We start from the raw sequence: 19828 nt of genomic DNA on the forward strand, positions 1-19828 counted from the left end.
CAGGTACTAAGGACTAAGTTTGGGGGTGAGATGCCTATTTTGCCCTTCTGCGCTATAATTACTGATCTTTGCTGGTTCTGTGTACTTGGTAATATCTTTCTAACTCTACATCTGTTTTCACACATTGAAGACAATGTGCACACTAAGTTTGGGGGTAAGGCATATATTTTAAAATTTTGTCGTTGATATGATATGCACAAGAGGATGCATTTTAGTTGTTTTAAGCATGAATTTGAGTCTGCTGATTGTTATGATGTACATATGCAGTGTGATATTGGTTAAAGATGACTTGTATGCTGGATTCATGCTAGATAGAGATTTTTGAAAAAAATTTATATCAGTTGGTGGCCTGTGGTCCACTTTGTCAAGATAGTTACAATTTGATGATTTTAATTTCCAGCATACTTCACTTTGCACATATTCACACTTACATGTATTCAGTGGGGTAGAAACTTGAAATCTTATTCTGATTTGTGTTAAACTAAGATGAGCAGGTGAATTTGATGATTTTGAAAACCAAGGTATAAAAAGAAAGAAAATGGTATGTTTCCGTAATGTGAAAAAAGCAAATGAAAAAAAATTGAAAAAGAGTTTCTCATAATAAAAAAATTTTAAAAAAAAAAAAACAGAAACAAAGGGTCAAGTTTGGGTTTGTACCTATATTGCTTAAGCAATTAAATCCTTAGGGGTGTTTTAACACTTAATACCCTAAAACCATCTGGTTTGGGAGTAATTGATTGAAAGTTCATTACATAAGTAGTATAGGTTGCCTAGATTACTTGAGCAATTAGGTCCTTAGGTGTATTTCAACACCTAATGTCCTAAAACCGTCTGATTTGGGAATCATTGGCTGAAAACTCGTTACATGAGTGATTTAGAAAGCTTAATAGACTTGAGCATTGCACAGTACCCTTTAAAAAAAAAAAAAAAAGAGTTGAAAAAAATAAGTTATAAATGAAATAAATGCATACCGATAGAAAATTAGAAAAATACCTTGGGGATTAGAATTTGAAATGTTTACTTGTGAATTGAGGAATAACATGAGTCAGATATAAGTATGGATAGTAAGCCACATGTTTAAAATTGTGAGTTCACTATTAAAAAGGATTTTGGGGATCAAGATTGTTAAACATGTGATTAAATTAATAAAATAAATGCATACCGGTAGAAAATTAGAAAAATACCTTGGGGATTAGAATTTGAAAGGTTTACTTGTGAATTGAGGAATAGCATGAGTCAGATATAAGTATGGATAGTAAGCCACATATTGAAAATTGTGAGTTCACTATTAAAAAGGATTTTAGGGATCGAGATTATTAAACATGTGATTAAATTGATTTGCGGGGACCATGGCTGCTGATATGATATCAAGTGTTTTGAGATTTTTCCTGTTTAATATAGTTCTTTATACTTGTTATATTTGACTAATTGATGCATGACTAGGACACTATGATATGAAAACAGGTTTGAATGAGCTTACCGTGTAATTAAGGCACTGATTTGAGATGTTTGTGGGTACCATCACAGGAAACCCTCACGAGACTACAACTCGTCCACTAGGGGTAACCTAAGGGTTTAAAGGCTTGTTGCATAAGCTAAATGCAACCGTGATTCCCACGAAAGTGGCAAGTTCTTTATTGCTAAGGGACTAGCAATGTGTAAGTTTGGAGGTGTGATGAGCGCTGAATATTGCATATTCGAGCCCCTAAATATACGTATGTTGAGACCTAAAGTGATACTACTATCCAGTTTTATACTGATTTATATTTATTTCTTGTTTATAGGTACTTTCCCAAAGAAATGATTAAAATTAGGATTTTATGATAAAAAACTGATATCGAAGCTTACATGGTTATTGCCGATCATTCGAAGCAAGCCGAGAGTCAAAATGGTGAAAATTGGAAGAATTCAAGTGCCAAGGCTTGAGCCTCAGTTCTATTGCTCGAGCATAACAGACAGAAACAAGAGAATCCACCAAGGCATTAAAGCTCGAGCCCTGATCTCCAGAGCTAAAGCCCAACCAAAGGGTGTTTGAGCCTTTGCTTAAAAGTTTGAGCACATTAAGGCGTCGGAATATAAAAAAATTGTTTCAGAAAACACAAGCTTCCAGGACCTCGTGCTAGGACTCAAGGGATCGAGCACCTTTCCTCAAAGCTCGAGCCCGCTCGAGCACCTTGAAAGAGATCAAGCACTATTAAAGAATAAATCCAAAAATATTTAAGTGTTGATGAAAAAGACGCTTCGGAAAATATTTAAAGAAATTTGGCGAAATTTGGCTAAGTATGGGGGGACCTTTGCCAATCCAAAATCTGCGAGTTTCACAGATCTATCAGTATCCAGCAATATATTTGCACATTTAATATCTCTGGAGGACAAGAAAGGAAAAGATGAGACAGTAGAAATCCCATTACAATTGTATCTGTGAGTTCATGTGCATATATATAAACAATCATAAAGGTCAACAAATTGAGAGAGCTTCGAAGGGGGACAAAAAAGAATCTCCAATTTGATTATTACAATGCCAATTACTTTTTATATCCTGATCTCCAGGCTTGACCTCTGTACAAAAATTAACGTTTAGATCACACAATCCTACTGAAAAAATTCTATTTTTAAATTAATATCCTCATAACTTAAATACTTGCTCGTCCAGTTAAAAATAAAAAAGAAGCTTCCATCTTCATTCCTCCTTTTGTTGGGAAAAGAAAAGGCATAAAGAGCATAACATATTGCCCAAAATTTATATTAACAATAACAATAAATAAAGCATAAAAAGTCATTTTAAAAAATGTTTTTGAAGTATAGAAGTGCATAGCAGGAAAACAGCCCAATGTAGAACTTGCCCATCAAAAGTTTAATTGCTTTCAATTTTATTCATCTCTAGCATCCATTCGTGTTTTACAACAAGTGCTTTTATAGGGATCTTAAACCCTATAAACAACAGCATTCATTCTACTTTCTACCCAGTAAAGTAACACAACTCAAATTCCTTCCTACAACCTGAAAAGCTTCCGAAAAAAAAATTACAAAATATGAAGATCCCTTGTAAAATGTCAAAAACTTCCAAAAATAAAAATGTGTATAACATTTATATGATGGCTCCTTATATTACTTTAAATCTGAATTAAGGTGGTGTTGATAAAACTGGAAATTTTAAGAGCAAAAATTCAAAGTATGAAATTTTAAGTGCTAATCATATATATATATATATATATATATATATATATATAAAAGTAAACTTTCATTAAGAAAGTTCCCAAAGGGAAGCAAACCCAAAAACAACTGCGCAAAGGAAAGAAACAAAAGTGATTTGGTAAAATTGGTGTACTCAATTTGAGAGCCTGACTAACATTATATACAAGAGAAAAATTATAAATAATGGAATGAGAATAAAAATCAAATCGAGAATAAAAATCAAATTCCTAAACATAAGCCTATAATGAAGACCCAATAAATCTGCCACAATTATCGAGTCAACCTATAGATATAATTTCCAACACTCCCCCTCAAGCTGAAGCAAATATGTTAACTAAGTCTAGCTTGAATATGGAAGACTGAAGAAGAAAAGGTCCAACACACTTTGTGAACATATCTGCAGTCTGTTATGAAGATGGAACAAAAATAGGATTAATGATACCTGATCGAACCTTCTCTCAAATGAAGTGAATGTCAACCTCAATATGTTTTAACCTTTCATGTAAAACAGAATCAGAAGTAAGCATAATGGCTAATTTATTGTCACAAAACAACCTTGAAGAACCTTTCTCTATAAGACCCAACTCGCCCAAAATTGATTGAAGCCAAAGAAGGTCACAAGTACCTTGAGCCATAGCTCGGTACTCAGTTTCAGCAAAAGATCTTAAGACAACAACTTGTTTCTTACTGTTCCACTATATGACATGATTACCACAGAAAGTACAGAAGGCAGAGGTAAATCGTCTAACTGTCTTGCATCCAACATAGTATGCGTGCATGAGAGTCCAGACTGATTTCCTGGGGCATAGAACAAACCAAGGCCAGGGCACGACTTAAGATACCTCAAAATATGGTAGACTACATCCATATGAGTTAAGCGAGGGGCATGCATGAATTGACTAACCACATTAACAGCAAAGGTCAAATTGGACCTTGTGTTAGTCGAGTAGATAAGACGACATACCAAACGTTGATACACAGACAGATCTAGAAGTAATTTCCCTACTCAACAGAGAGTTTGAGATTAGGGTCCATAGGACTAAAAGCGGGTCGACACCCAAGCATGCCATTATCTTGAAGAAGATCCAAAATATATTTCCTTTGAGATAAGGAAGTTCCACAACGGGATCTAGCAACATTAATTCCAAGAAAATATTGAAGGGTTTTGAAGATGAAGTTTCGCCTAAGCAATCCCTGAAGCATCACATCACAATATCATCCACGTATACTAATAACATAATTCAGCAACCATCATAACGACGTCGAATAAAGAAGTATGGTCTGAGTGGAAGTGTACAAAGCCCATGGATAGAACATCATCAGTGAAATGACTGAACCATACTCTAGGAGATTGCTTTATTCTATAAAGAGACTTCCACAACCGACAGACTTTCCCAGCATACTACCCCTCAGCCTGAAATCCAGAGGGTGGATCCATATATATAGTCTCAAGTAATTCTTTTTATATCAATTAATAAATATTTTTTATATTAATAATTATTGTCTAATTTGATTTCCTTTTATTAAAAAACTCATAATAAATAGATAAATAAGTAATTTGTGTTAGAATTTTATACAACCTCTTTTAAAAACTCTTTTTATATCAACTAATAAATAATTTTTTAATTAATAATACTTGTCTAATTAGATTTCATTTTATTAAAAAAACTCATAATAAATAGATAAAGAGGTTATTTGTGTTACAATTTTAGAAAAATTCTTTAAATATATGTGATAGAGTTTTATTGAAAATAAAATAGCTAAATTATGATAGAGTTTTATAGAAATTATTTTATTTTCTTTACATAAATATTTTTCTAATTAGATTTCATTTTATTAAGAAACTCATAATAAAAGCTAATTTGTGGTAGAGTTTTATAAAAATTATTTTATTTTATATATCAATTAATAAATATTTTTTATATTAATAATTCTTGTCTAATTAGATTTTATTTTATTAAAAAATTCTTAATAATAAATAGATAAATAGGTTAATTTGAATTTTATTAGGTAGATTTTAGAGTTTTATAAAGTTTTTTATTTATTTATAAAAAATCTTTTCATATTAATTAATAAATATTTTTTTATATAAATAAATAAATAAATACTGAAACTCTTTGCACGAATAATAGTATAGATAAAAACTATTTTTATATCAATTAATAAATTTTTTTTTTATAAATAAATAAATACTGAAACTCTTTGGCAGTGCTTATGTATTTTAAGCTGAAATTCTAGACTTCTGAGTTTCTCTAGAATTCTGGATTTCTAGAATTCTTAATTTCTATAAAACTCTAACACAAATTATTTAGTAGATTTTAGAGTTTTATAGAGTTTTTTTTATTATTATTTTATAAAAACTCCTTTCATATCAATTAATAAAAAATAACTATTCTTTCTATATCAATTAATAATTATTTTATTAGATATATTTTAAAGTTTTATAGAGTTTTTTTTTTACAAAAAAAAAAAAAAAAAAATAGTAAAACTCTTTCGTAAAGCTTCTGTATTTTACTCTGCAATTCTAAATTTCTAAAATTGTCAATTTCTGTACCTATCCCGCCTTTTTCTGTGCCTCTATTTATAGGCTTCTTGGATTAATAGGATGATTACATGTATTATCTCCTGATAATGACATAATTATAACTGGGGGGAAGCAATTTGCATGATGATTAGCTGAGCCAAGTAGATTTCGGAGTACCAAACGATGAGAAATTGAGAAAAAAAGCTGCAGGTTGGTTATATTATGATAATTATCCATAAAAAATAACTATTCTTTTTATATCAATTAATAAATATTTTATTGTGATTGATTTTATTAGGTAATTTTTAGAGTTTTATATAAACTATTTTTATAAAAGACTTTTTATATCAATTATTAAATATTTTATTGCTCGATTGATTTTATTAGGTAATTTTTATATCAATTAATAAATATTTTTTATATAAATAAATAAATACTAAAATACTGAAACTCATAATAAAAGCTAATTTGTTATCTGTGATAGAGTTTAAAGAAACTAAAATAGTTAATTTGTGTTAGAGTTTTGTAGAAACTCTTTAAATAGATCTTTGTCGAATATGATAGATTTTATTAAAAATAAAATAGGTAATTTGAGGTAGATTTTTATATAAATTATATATTTTCTTTAAATATATATATCCTTATCTAATTATATTTTCTTTTATTAAAAATCTCACAATAAAAGGAAATTTTTGATAAAGTTTTAAAAAAATTATTTTACTTTTTATATCCAATATAAAATATTTTTATAATACTAATTCTTGTATAGATATATTTTCTTTTATTAAAAAACTCATAATAAATTGATAAATAGGTAATTTGTGTTAGAGTTTATATAAACACTTTTAATAAATTACTTTATTTTCCTTAAATATATCTTTGTCTAATTAAAAAAAAATTACTAAAAAACTCATAATAAATAGATAAATACAGGTTATATGTGATAGAGTTTAAAAAAAAAAAAAAAAAAAGATAATTTATAGTAGAGTTTTATAGAAATTATTTTATTTTCTTTAAAAATATTCATAATAAATAGATAAATACATGTTATATGTGATAGAGTTTTATAGAAAATAATATATCTAATTTGTGGTAGAGTTTTATAAAACTTATTTTATTTTGTTTAAATATATTTTTGTCTAAATAGAATTTTTTTATTAAAAACCCTATTTATAAATAGATAATGTGATAGAGTTTTATAGAAAATAAAACTGTTAATTTGTTGTATATTTTATAGAAATTTTTTAATTTTTTAAAAAGTATTCTTGTTTAATTCTATTTTCTTTTATTAAAATAACTCATAATAAATAGATAAATAACTAATACGTGATAGAGTTTTATAGAAAAACTTTTAGAAACTCGTTTTAGATGAATTAATAAATATATTTATAAATTAATAATTCTTGACTAATTAGATTACCTTTTATTAAAAAAAAAAAAACCCCATAATAAAAGACAATTTGTAGTAGAGTTTTAGAAAAATTATTTTATTTTTTATATCAATTAAAAAATATTTTTTTATATTAATAGTTTTTGTCTAATTTGATTTTCTTTAATTAAAAAACTCATAATAAATAAATAAATAGGTAATTTATGTTAGAGTTTAACAGAAACTCTTTAAAAAACTTTTTTTATATCAATTAATAAATATTTTTAATATTAATAATTCTTGTCTAATTAGATTTTTTTATTAAAAAACTCATAATAAATAGATAAATAGGTAATTTGTGCTAGATTTTTATAGAAACTCTTTTAAAACCTCTCTTTATACCAATTAATAAATAATTTTTCTATTAAGAATAGTTGTCTAATTAGATTTCATTTTATTAAAAGTCTCATAATAAATAGATAAATAAGTAATCTCTGTTTATGTTTTGTAGAATTTTTTTAAATATATCTTTGTCTAGTGTAATAGTGTTTTCTTTAAAATAAAATAGGTTATTTGTGATAGAATTTTATAAAAATTATTTTATTTTATTTAAAAATATCGTTGTCTAATTAGATTTCATTTTATTAAGAAACTCATTATAAAATATTTTTTATATTAATAATTTTGTCTAATTATTCAGGAAATTTTTTTTTGTCTAATTAGATTTTCTTTTATTAAAAAATTCGTAATAATAAATAGATAAATAGGTTTATTTGAATTTTTTTTTTTGTTAGATTTTTGGGTTTTATAGAGTAATTTTTTTAAAAAAAAACTCTATAAAAAATAACTATTCTTTTTATATCAATTAATAAATATTTTATTAGGTAGATTTTAGAGTTTTATAGAATTTTTTTCTATTTTTTATAAAAACTCCTTTCATATCAATTAATAAAAAATAACTATTCTTTTTATATCAATTAATAATTATTTTATTAGATAGATTTTAGAGTTTTATAGAGTTTTTTATATATATAAAAAAAATATTATAACTCTTAGATTCTGTATTTTATTCTGAAATTCTAAATTTCTAGAATTCTGAATTTCTATACCCCTTCCTTCTTCCTGCGTGCCTCTATTTATTGGCTTCTTGGATTAATAGAAAGATGACACGTGTCCTCTCCTGATAATGACATAATCATAATTGGGCGGTTATATTTTGTTAATTATCCAGAAATTTTTTTTATTGTTTTATAGAAACTATTTTTATATAATTTAATAAATATATTTTTATATAAATATAAAAAATTATTTTATTTTCTTTAAATATATCTATGTCTAATTGGATTTCTTTTTATTAAAAAACTCATAATAAATAGATAAATACAGGTTCTATGTGATAGAGTTTTAAAGAAAATAATATAGATAATTTATGGTAGAGTTTTCTAGAAATTATTTTATTTTCTTTAAAAATATTCATAATAAATAGATAAATACATGTTATATGTAATAGAGTTTTATAGAAAATAAAATAGCTAAATTGTTGTAGAGTTTTATAGAAATTATTTTATTTTGTTTTAAATATATTCTTGTCTAATTAGATTTTGTTTTATTAAAAAACTCATAATAAATAAATAATGTGATAGATTTTTATAGAAAATAAAACAGCGAATTTATGGTAGATTTTATAGAAATTTTTTATTTTCTTTAAATATATTCTTTTTTAATTATATTTTCCTTTATTAAAAAAACTCATATATATAAATCGGTAATATTTGTTAGAGTTTTATAGAAAATCTTTTAAAAACTCTTTTTATTTGAATTAATAAATATTTTTATATATTTATAATTCTTGTCTAATTAAATTACATTTTATTAAAAAAAATTCATAATAAAAGGTAATTTGTGGTAGAGTTTTAGAAAAATTATTTTATTTTTTATATCAATTAAAAAATATTTTTTATATTAATAGTTCTTGTCTAATTAGATTTTTTTGCATTAAAAACTCATAATAAAAAAATAGGTAATTTGTGTTTGAATTTAATAGAAATTCTTTTAAAAACTATTTTTATATTAATTAATTAATATTTTTTATACTAATAATTGTTTGATAATTAGATTTCCTTTTATTAAAAAATTCATAATAAATAGATAAATAGGTAATTTGTGTTAGAGTTTTATAGAAACTCTGTTAAAACCTCCTTTTATATCAATTAATAAATAATTTTTTATATTAATAATACTTTTTATATTAATAAATATATAAATAGGTAATTTGTGATGGAGTTTTATAGAAATTATTTTATTTTCTTTAAATATATCCTTGTCTAATTAGATTTCATTTTATTAAGAAACTCATAATAAAATATTTTTTATATTAATAATTCTTATCTAATTCGATTTTCTTTTATTAAAAAATTGATAATAATAAATAGATAAGTAGTTTAATTCTTGTCTAATTAGAGTTTTATAAAGTTTTTTTTTTAAAATATTTTTTTATATAAATAAATAAATACTGATAAACTTAAAAATATAGATAAAAACTATTTTTATATCAATTAATAAATATATTTTTTTATTTAAATAAATAAATACTGAGATACTAAAACTCTTTTGAGCTTCTGTATTTTACTATGAAATTCTGAATTTCTAAAATTCTCAATTTTTGTACCCCTTCCTCCTTTCTCCATGCATCTATTTATAGGTTTTTTGAATTAATAGGATGATAACATGTGTCTGCTCTTAATAATGACATAATCATAACTGGGCGAGCCAGTTATATTGTGATAATTATCCATAATTTTTTTTTAGAGTTTTGTAGAAACTATTGTTATAAAAATTATTTTTTATATCAATTAATAAATATATTTTTATATAATTAAATAAATACTGAAATGTTAAAATACTGAAATACTTTACACATTTAATAATAATATAAATATATACATATATAGTTTGATACACAATATTTCAAACTTCACGTGGATGGACTGACTCCCACAAAATTCATCTAACTAGTATTGTTTTGATAAGGATCTTTCAACTCTCATTTTTGACTTCACGTGGATGGACTGACTCCCACAAAATTCATCTAACTAGTATTGTTTTGATAAGGATCTTTCAACTCTCATTTTTGAGATTTTTTAGAAGTCCAGTAATGGTTGGAAGTAAATAATTAAGGTTGTATTAGTTGTAAGGAATTAGAACCTTAGAATTAGAATTGCAGAAAATTTACTTTTATCTAATTTCACTAATTCCAATTTTAATTTCAATTCCAATTCTATGCCGCCAAATATAATCTAAGATTATATTTGGTGGCATGAAATTGAAGTATTGGAATTAAAATTTCTAAAATATTTTTTTTCAATTTTATTAATTTTAATTTCAAAACTTTAATTCTATGCCGCCAAACATAATATGAGAATAAATTTTAAAATACAGGCATTTACCGAAACGTAAAAGTTTAAAATGTCAGTGGTAATCTCATTGGATGGAATTGTGTCCTAATAGTGGCGGGCTGTCTCTATCGACTTGTAAAACAATTGGTTCCAAGTCCACCAATTTTTGCCCTTTAACTTTTAAATTGATCGATTTGAATGTTTAAATAACCTTTTTAACCTTCCTAATCTATTTCTTTCCTTCTCTTCTCTCTCTCGGTTCTCTCTTCCTCCTCTTGCAACACCAACACACATATCCACACACACAAGGCTGCGGCGACGAGCTGTTGTCAAGGAGAATAACACCGGTGAATTAGATGACGATGATGTCGACGGCAGCAGAGGCGGCGACGGTGGTGGCAACAGAGGCGGCGACAATTTTCAGATATGCAAATTGCATGAACTTCACGCACCCACAATCATCTTCTTCCTTCAATACCCACTGCAGCTGCCACCGCCGCAACACCCACCACCACAACACCGCCACACAATTATCTTCTTCCTTGTAAATTGGGCTTCATCGTAGTTGGGAGTTGTTGCACTCTTTGATGTGTCACGGAATACAGGATCAGCTATCCAATCGCACACCTTAGGACTTGAATTGTAGGCAATCAGTTGGATCAATCATTCTTTCAGTAGCAGAAATTGCAAATAAATGGGGGTCAGAATGGAACTTCTGACTACCGGCTTGACTTCATTCTTAAAAAAAACACCCCAGATCACACTAATTCTTGGCGGCAAGGTTGGCCTTCTAAGCAGCTGAATTAACGGCATTGGGTAAGACGAGCTCTAAAGATGAAAGGGTTTTTAGATTCCTTCTCTCCTATGTTTAATTTCTTATCAAATTCTGCTCTACCGCACCCACACCCCTATATACCACCATCATCACCGGACCACCACCACCGACCACCACTCGTTTCTACACCGTCCCACCTGAAAATTAACACCCAAAAGCCATACCCAATTTTTTTTTTCTGTGTTCATACACACACACACACACACAGATATATCTATATACCACTTGTTTTATATATATATACTGAAGAAATTTGTTGTGTTATTTTTTCTTAGTCTGTTTTCTTTCTTTGTTCGGTGTGTGGCTGTGGCTGCAGCTGAGGCTGTGTATAGAGAGAGATAGACACGGTATTTTAGAGGGAGGGGGCAAGGGTAATTTAGTTATTTAATTATTTTGATATTTTATAATTAAAATTAATTAAATAGTGAAGGGTAAATTTGACTTTTCACGTGATTTTAGGTTCCGTTTGGATTGCAAATTTGATAAGGGGGTGTCTTTGTCCCGAAGTAGATTAAGTTTCATCTTAGTGTCCTTGGGTGTTACTGTACTTTAGCTGATGATTTAATAAGATTTTTGATTTTTGAATAAGGAAATTAAACTAAAAAAGAATCATTTATATTTCAGTTATGATGGCTTCGTCACTCCTTGATATGGGTGTTTAATGCAAGAGAATACTAAGCTTTCTTTAACTCTAAGTCAAATCTATTCTTTTCTCCCTTCTCTCTGCATTCTTTTGCCCTATTTATAGAGTTTAGAATGGAATAGTCGGAAGGAAAAATAAAATTTTAAAAATCAAAATTACATTTAAGCGCTAAAATCTTGCTTTTTCAAAATTTGAGCTTATATTTGCTACTAATTTGATGGAGCCCAATTTTAAATTTGAATTGCTTATATTTGATTCAAACATCTTTTACCACCAATCCAAACCAAAAATTGAATTTGAACTTGACTGGCCGTGTACAAAAAAAAAAAAAAAAAAAAAAAAAAAGAAGAAAGATTATTTGTGTTACACTCAACTTAAAATCTCTTACAAATTTTGTTATGCGGGCCATCCATCTTACAATGCTTTTGGCGCTCTTCTTCAATTATAAATAAATAAATTATCATCCTTTATATTGCTATAAATTCTTACATTTTTTTGCCATTTTTGTTTCTTTTCTTCTCCTTTCGAATTAGTCCCTATAAAAACATGAAAAATTTAGAGTAAGAACAATTTTTTTTCTTTTTCGTAATACTATTTACAATTTTTGTCCATGAAAAATAAAATCATAAGACTGTTTAAGTCCCTAATGGTAATTCTATCTGAGTCTCTTCATTTTGAACCTGTAAAACCACATAGTACGCCAAAGAGGTTTAGAATTTGTCTCAAGGTATTCGAGTTAAGATAGAGTTGGGTCTGTGAGCCAACGTCACATAATTCACTTTCCTATACAGTGTACACCAACATACATGTATTATAATAATTGGGTAAAATTCGACGTATATGTCTGGAATAATAATTAAAAGATAATTTTAATAGACATTACACTTTTTTTCTATTTTTATTAAAGTATTAACATATTTAAGTTATATTTAAATTAAGAAAGCAACTTGTCAAAAAAATAAATTAAGAAAGCAGACAAATTCAAAGATAAGGAGATAATTTCGATCATATATACTACTACAAGAGGCGTGGATACACTTCTTGACAATGGAATTTACAAGATGTAATTGAAGGGATGGTAATAATAAAGTTTACAAGATGTAATTGAAGGCTACTATTGAAGGAGTAGTGGGAACAATCATTAAATTAGGTTCAACTCTTATTATTATTTTTTTTCTCTACTTTTAATCTTTTATTATAATATATATATATGTGTGTGTTTGTTTTCGAGACTTTATAATTATAATAAATATGAAGCTGATTATTTATTTATCAAATTATGCACTCATGTAAATTGTTAAGTAAATTAGGGTTCTTATCTCAGAGAAAATGGACTCAAAGTATAATTTTAAGAAACTTTAAGTGAATTATGTATTTATCTAATTATTCACACGTAAAAATTGGTTGAGAAAATTCCTGTCACATGGTTACGAGTATTTTTCCATAAATAATTTTTCTATTTTTTCTCTCAATCCTCCCATGTATTCTTTGGACAAAATCACTTTTAGAATACATAAAATTAAGTAGTCACATCATCGGTCACAAAGTTGGCCATATTATATACCATATAATTCAAATTATTTTCTGACACAATTCTTTACCGTTGTGTATTTTTTTTTTTTGTATAAATGTGATGTGTCATAATTTATTTATACAAAAAATTTAGATTATTTATTTTTAACTTCAACGCTTGTTTTATACCTTTGTGTAAAACTAAAAATATATTCTTCAATAATAATATACTCAATTTAGGCTTGATTCTTTAATAATTGGGTAAATTACAATGACCTCCACTGAGGTTTGGCCTAATTGTAAACAAACCTGAAGTTTGCATTTTTGTTACAATGTGTTCCCCTGATGTTCCCCCTTTTTGCAAAGATCTCCTCTCCGTACAAAAAGTAATATATTTGTCAGAAAAATAATTTGAAGTGACCAAAATATCCTTCAACTAAATTGAAAAGATCTTACTACCCCTAAAGTGCCATTAAATTATAACAAAAACTTGCATCAATGGACCAAACTACCCCATTATTTTTTAACTAAACAATTACAATTATTAAAATGTAATTAAAATAAATTTAAAAGACTATTAATTATATTTAATTAAAATCATATTTATTTATATAAAATAAATTTATTGTTATTATTTAAAATAATTAAATTACACTTTTAATTTTACAATTATGGTTAGGATTAGTATCAACATTATCATTATCATCATCATCATCATCCCTCTACCGACCACCACACTTTCTATGGAACAAACCCACGTGAACACACTTCTTGTTCAACAAATCAAAGAGGGCAACAAATCAAAGAAGGCTAAAGAAGCCCACCAAAAAAAAATGTCCCAGCTGCTGTTAGAAGATGCAAGGGAATGGAATTGAACCCAATTGCTACAGGCCCTAAGGAGCTCTATCACGTATTCTCTGTTAGCCAAATAAAAGGGGCAATATCATAGCTGTGCCACCGCCGCCGTGGGCCGAAGCTACGTTGGCCACCACATATCACGTTGCAAATCGCCGCCACAGATTGTCATCATCGCTACAGGGTTTCGTCGCAGGTCATCACTACCACTTTAGATCGTTTCTGGCGAAGGCGAATAAGCTCCACAACCATGGTGGTCGTCAAAAGTCCAGCCTCAAAATACCACAATCCATGCCGCCGCCGCCGTCGTTCTCAAACCCCTCGATAACCACCACCGATATGTATTGCGAAACAACTATGCCAAAGATCTCACGCTTGGCGGTAGAGAGGTCGATCTCGCGACCAGGGTAGTGTGAGAGTGAGAAAGAAAAGGGAAGACTAATTGTATGGTTGAGGGCAAAATAGGTATTTTAATTTTTTTGATATTTTGACAATCTTTAACAATATAATAACGAGGCTAAATAAGTAAATTCATCCCAAAATTTGACATCGGGAGGTTTTTGTAAAAAAATGTCAAATCCCATGTTTATTTACAATTAGGCCAAACCTGGGGCGGAACTAGGATTCCATGGCTGGGGCCGAATGAACAATACTTGCATCCTTCGGGCGGTTCATCCTCCGCCCTGACGTGGCCCAATGACATGATGACAGGTGTTCAAAATAAAATAATAATAAAACATTTGCAATGCCCATTTTGTCCTGGTTAAACCCATTTCTTACTCTCTTTTAACTCTCTCTCAATACCTAAATTGCGCCCTATTCTAATCTTCCCATCTCTCTCTCTATCTTGTGTTTCCCATCTCTCTCTCTTCATCTGTGTGTGTATACAAATCGAAAAGTTGAGAAGTGAATCAATAATTTCCTCTCCAATTCTCATTAAGACCAAAATTGAACCCTACAAATCGACCAATTTAAACCCTAATTTATCAATCTCTGATGGGTCGTGATAGATGGGAATCTGGCAGAGAGAGGAATAGATATGGTCTGGTCCTGTGAGGGTGAGGGATTGAGACGAGATCTGATAGAGAGAAGGACAGGTCACCGGAGAAGGACTGAGCAGAGATCTGCAGGACGTTCCATGAACGGTCTGCGCGGGAGAAGCAAGAACCGATAGTGAGCTTAGAACGGAGGACTGAACAAGGACAGAACGGAACGGCGGCATCGAGCCAACGATGGTGCAAGGATGCACAGTTGATGGCAAGCTGGCGGTGACTGCCGAAGGTGCGATTACTGGTGATTGAATCAGCGGCGGCGATGATGGATTCACGACGATGGAGGAGCACCTCGGCTGACCCACTTTTTGCTTATTTTCCGGTGAGAAAGATACAGTATTAGAGAGAGAATGAGAAAGAGATGAGAGAGAATAAATGAGAGAGAAGTGGTCTAGCTAGAGAAGATGGAAATGGGTTGGTTGCGGCGACAGTTAGATTAGGTATTGAGAGAAATAGAGAAAAGAAAATAAGAAACGGGTTTAACCCGGACAAAATGGGCATTGCCCATGTTTTATTATTATTTTATTTTGGACACCTGTCATCATGTCATTGGGCCATGTCACATCCTCCGTCCGAAAGATGCAAGTATTGTTCGGGCCGAACTTACAATTAATATAAGACTATTTTAAGCCATATATATATATATATATATATATTATCGATTATATTCATACAAAAATTAATCAAAAATACCAAATAACTACTACAAAAGACCAAATAATTATCTTTGACACAATAAAATTCATATATTATCTTTTGGTAGCTTGACTAGGGTTCAAAACTGGGTGGAGGCATATGTGTGAGTACCAATTAAGAAAAAAAAAATTATTGGTAACTTGACTATCGTATAACTAATTAACCTAAAATTAATCAATCAATTAGTTATTTAAAGAAACTTTTTTTTAATTTTATCAAACTTCCTTAACAAACACAAAAAAAATAAATAGTAGTACAATTAAGGCAAAATTTTAAAAACTTTTAACCCTAAAGCAAGTGAATATATTGTCTATTATTACAATTGGGCTTAGTTTAATATAATATTGAAACGTTTAAGAAAAAAAAAAAAAAAATGTATAAGAAAGTCATGTATTTTTAATAAAAAGTTAGAAACCATTTATAGTTAGAAAATATTTGTGGGGGCCAAGTATGAATTTATCTATATTATTTTTCATTTTAGGCGGTACTAATAAAAGTTAATAAAAAATTTGGGGGGGGAGGGGGGGGCCAAGGCCCCTGCTGGCTTACCCCTGCCTTCGCCCCTACTTAATAGAGGCTTGATTTTTTAATGGAATGAGAAAGAGGGAGGAAAAATGAAATATGTTGATGTAGCTGTATAAAAATGTGACGTAAAATACATAACAATTTTACACATTTGTGACGTAGCAATGTATCTTAAAAGACTGCTGAAGATTAAAAAAAATTACACATTATGCGTGACAGCGTATATTTTACACAAAATTACACATCATGCGTGACAGCGTATATTTTACACAAAATTACACATCATACGTGGCAGCGTATATTTTACACAAAATAGTATTTTAATAGACTAAGCATCTCCAACCGTTGTGTATTCTTGTGTAAATTTGATGTGTCATAATAGATTTACAAAAAAAAAAAAATTAGATTATTTATTTTTAGCTCCAGCGGTTGTTTTATACCTTTTGTGTAAAAATATATATCCTAATAACAACCAACCATTGTCATGCCTAGACTCCACATAATTTTTATAAACTTACTTAATATATGGTTGATTTGTTAATGGAATGAAAAAGAGGCTAGGAGGAGAAAGGAAATATGTTGATGCGGATGTGTAAAAAGGTTATGTAAAATACACAACTATTTTACACATTAGTGACGTGACAATGTATCTTAACAGACTACTGGAGATAAAAAAAAATTACACATTATATATGGCAGTGTATATTTTATATAAAAAAAAATATTTTAACATACCACTGGAACCACTGGTGATGCTCTTAGCATTTTTAAAAAATGTGTACATTTTCTGTCTATACAATTTATTTTCCATAATATCATTATTTACTCAGGGACGGACTATTATAAGGGCCAAAATTTCTCAAAGCCCTTTAAGAGTGGGCCCTTCTTTGTTATATCTTGGGTCCTGATCCAGTTGAAACATGCCCAAATCTAAATAGAAAATAAGGCCCATTATAGTATATTAGTACACCAAATATTTAAATATGTTCCTATTGTCCTATATAGTAATTATATATCCCAGGGCATCTAAGTCCAGTCCCATTGATTTTAAGGAGGGGAGGGATCGAGTCGTAGTATTTGAAAAAGGCGTGTGAGTGGTTTTTTTTTTTTTTTTTGAAAAGTTAAGCAAATATTATAAATAAAGGGGTAATTATATATGGGCTTCAGCTTTTGCTGGAGGCAACACGGCCCAGTGGGCCAGAAAGTGAAAACAAAAGCAATACAACCTCAAGACCTAGATGTCATCTATGCATCAGCCCAACGACTGGTGTGGGTGTTCTTGCTATGGTATATCTATCTATCTATATATTTATATTTATATTTATACTATTATTAAAAGTACAAACAATTTCAATACATTATTGTATTTCAGTACATTATTTTTTAATAATAAATTTATATGTTTCCTTTTACAATTCAATTTATATGTATGTTTCTTTTTACAATAGCACAAATTACCTATTTATTATGATTTTTATTTTAAAATTAATATAAGCTATTTAGAAAAGTTTATATAAACTCAAATTACCTCTTTGTTACAGTTTTTTAATAAAAGTAAATCTAATTAGATAAGGAATATATAAAGAAAATAAATAATTTAGTCTTTCTAATTAGATAAGAAAATATAAAAATATTTTAGTCTATTTAGTCAGTCTCCACATCTTTTATAATTTTATAAATAATATATAAATAAATAAAATATTAGTAAATTGTAATAAAAAATAGTCTTGACTTTGATACTGTTTTAGGAATTTGAAAATACACCTATCAATAATTAAAAAACTATTGTAAAGTTCAATTAATAATAATAATTATTATTTTTATCTCTTTTACCTTGTGCCAATTTTATGTTCATGGATATTTTAAAATTTACAATTATTTAATTACTTTGTTAAATATTAATTTGAAATTAGATTTTACTCATGTGTAACACACGTATAATTTTACTAATATATATATATATATAAAGAACTATATTGCTAATGAAAATAATATACAATTAACTTCCAAAATTTTAAATACGTAGAGTAAGTTGAGCCCCCCAAGCGTGCAACAATGAGGTAACATGCATACTATATATATATCAAATATGTAACACATGTAATATGTTACATGGTGATATAACACCATCAAATAAAAAATTTAACATATTTAACATAGACAAAATATTTACATAAATTATGCAATACACATCCAACATATTATATTATGATACAATTCTATTAAATTAAGCATTTAACACATTTAATGATAGTAAAATTATTACATTATCGATTTAGTATATCAAAAAGACAAAAAAATAAGAAGGATCATCATTGGTATTGATAAAATGGAATGGAACTCTAGGAGTGTATATATATATAATGAAAAAAAAATTAATTAATTAAGGTTTAATGTATCCTATACTATATCATTACGCCAGGTGGGTTTAGTGTATATCTGTTCACTCTCATCCCAATCTGAACCATATGACATTTCTTAATCCAAACTTACTTATTTTTTACTTTAATAAGAAACACACTTGTTTGTAGGTATTTGAGATCCCTATATTTTATTTTGAAAATCAAGAAAGTATCATTAAATTATATTTTGAGACCCTTTATAAGGTATCACATGCACAAAACATTTATAGGAGTGCAGAATTTTCATTAAAATGAGACAATAAGCACGTAAAATATATTAATTTTGAAAACACGCAAAACAAAACCCTGTGTACTTTATAAAGAACACGATCCAACTTATATAAAAAATTAAAAGAAATATTCAACACACCGGACAAGAGGTGGTCTATAAGCACTACCACCAAAGAGATCAATGTATAAGGAGCAGGTTTCGGTCCCGGCCTTAGCAGCTAGCCGCCTAGCCTTTGAAGTACGGACCCCATCACAATGGTAAGGAAATCGACTGATCATGCGAAGAAAGCTGTACATACCAATATAAAAAATAAGCCTTGTGTAGCGCTAGTTAGCGCGGCGCGGGAACTACAACTAAACGGGATGCTTCCTCTATGGTTAAACAATTCGAACTGGTCGAGCTTTCTTTCACTCTTTCATCTTAGTCAAAAAAATCAAAATTCAACTTCATATAAAAGTAAATGTGATCGTCTTACATTTTGAGTTACAAAATTATCAATTAAAGTATTAAAATCAAGTTTTTTCAACATATATTTTTCAATTAATATCGTAGTCAATCCATTCAATCTCTCGTATGACCATCGACCATAAATA

This window comes from Cornus florida, unplaced genomic scaffold (assembly GCF_030987335.1).
Source record: "Cornus florida cultivar Cherokee Brave unplaced genomic scaffold, ASM3098733v1 CherokeeBrave_3.0.0_Hap2_Chr09, whole genome shotgun sequence".
Classification (NCBI taxonomy): domain Eukaryota; kingdom Viridiplantae; phylum Streptophyta; class Magnoliopsida; order Cornales; family Cornaceae; genus Cornus; species Cornus florida.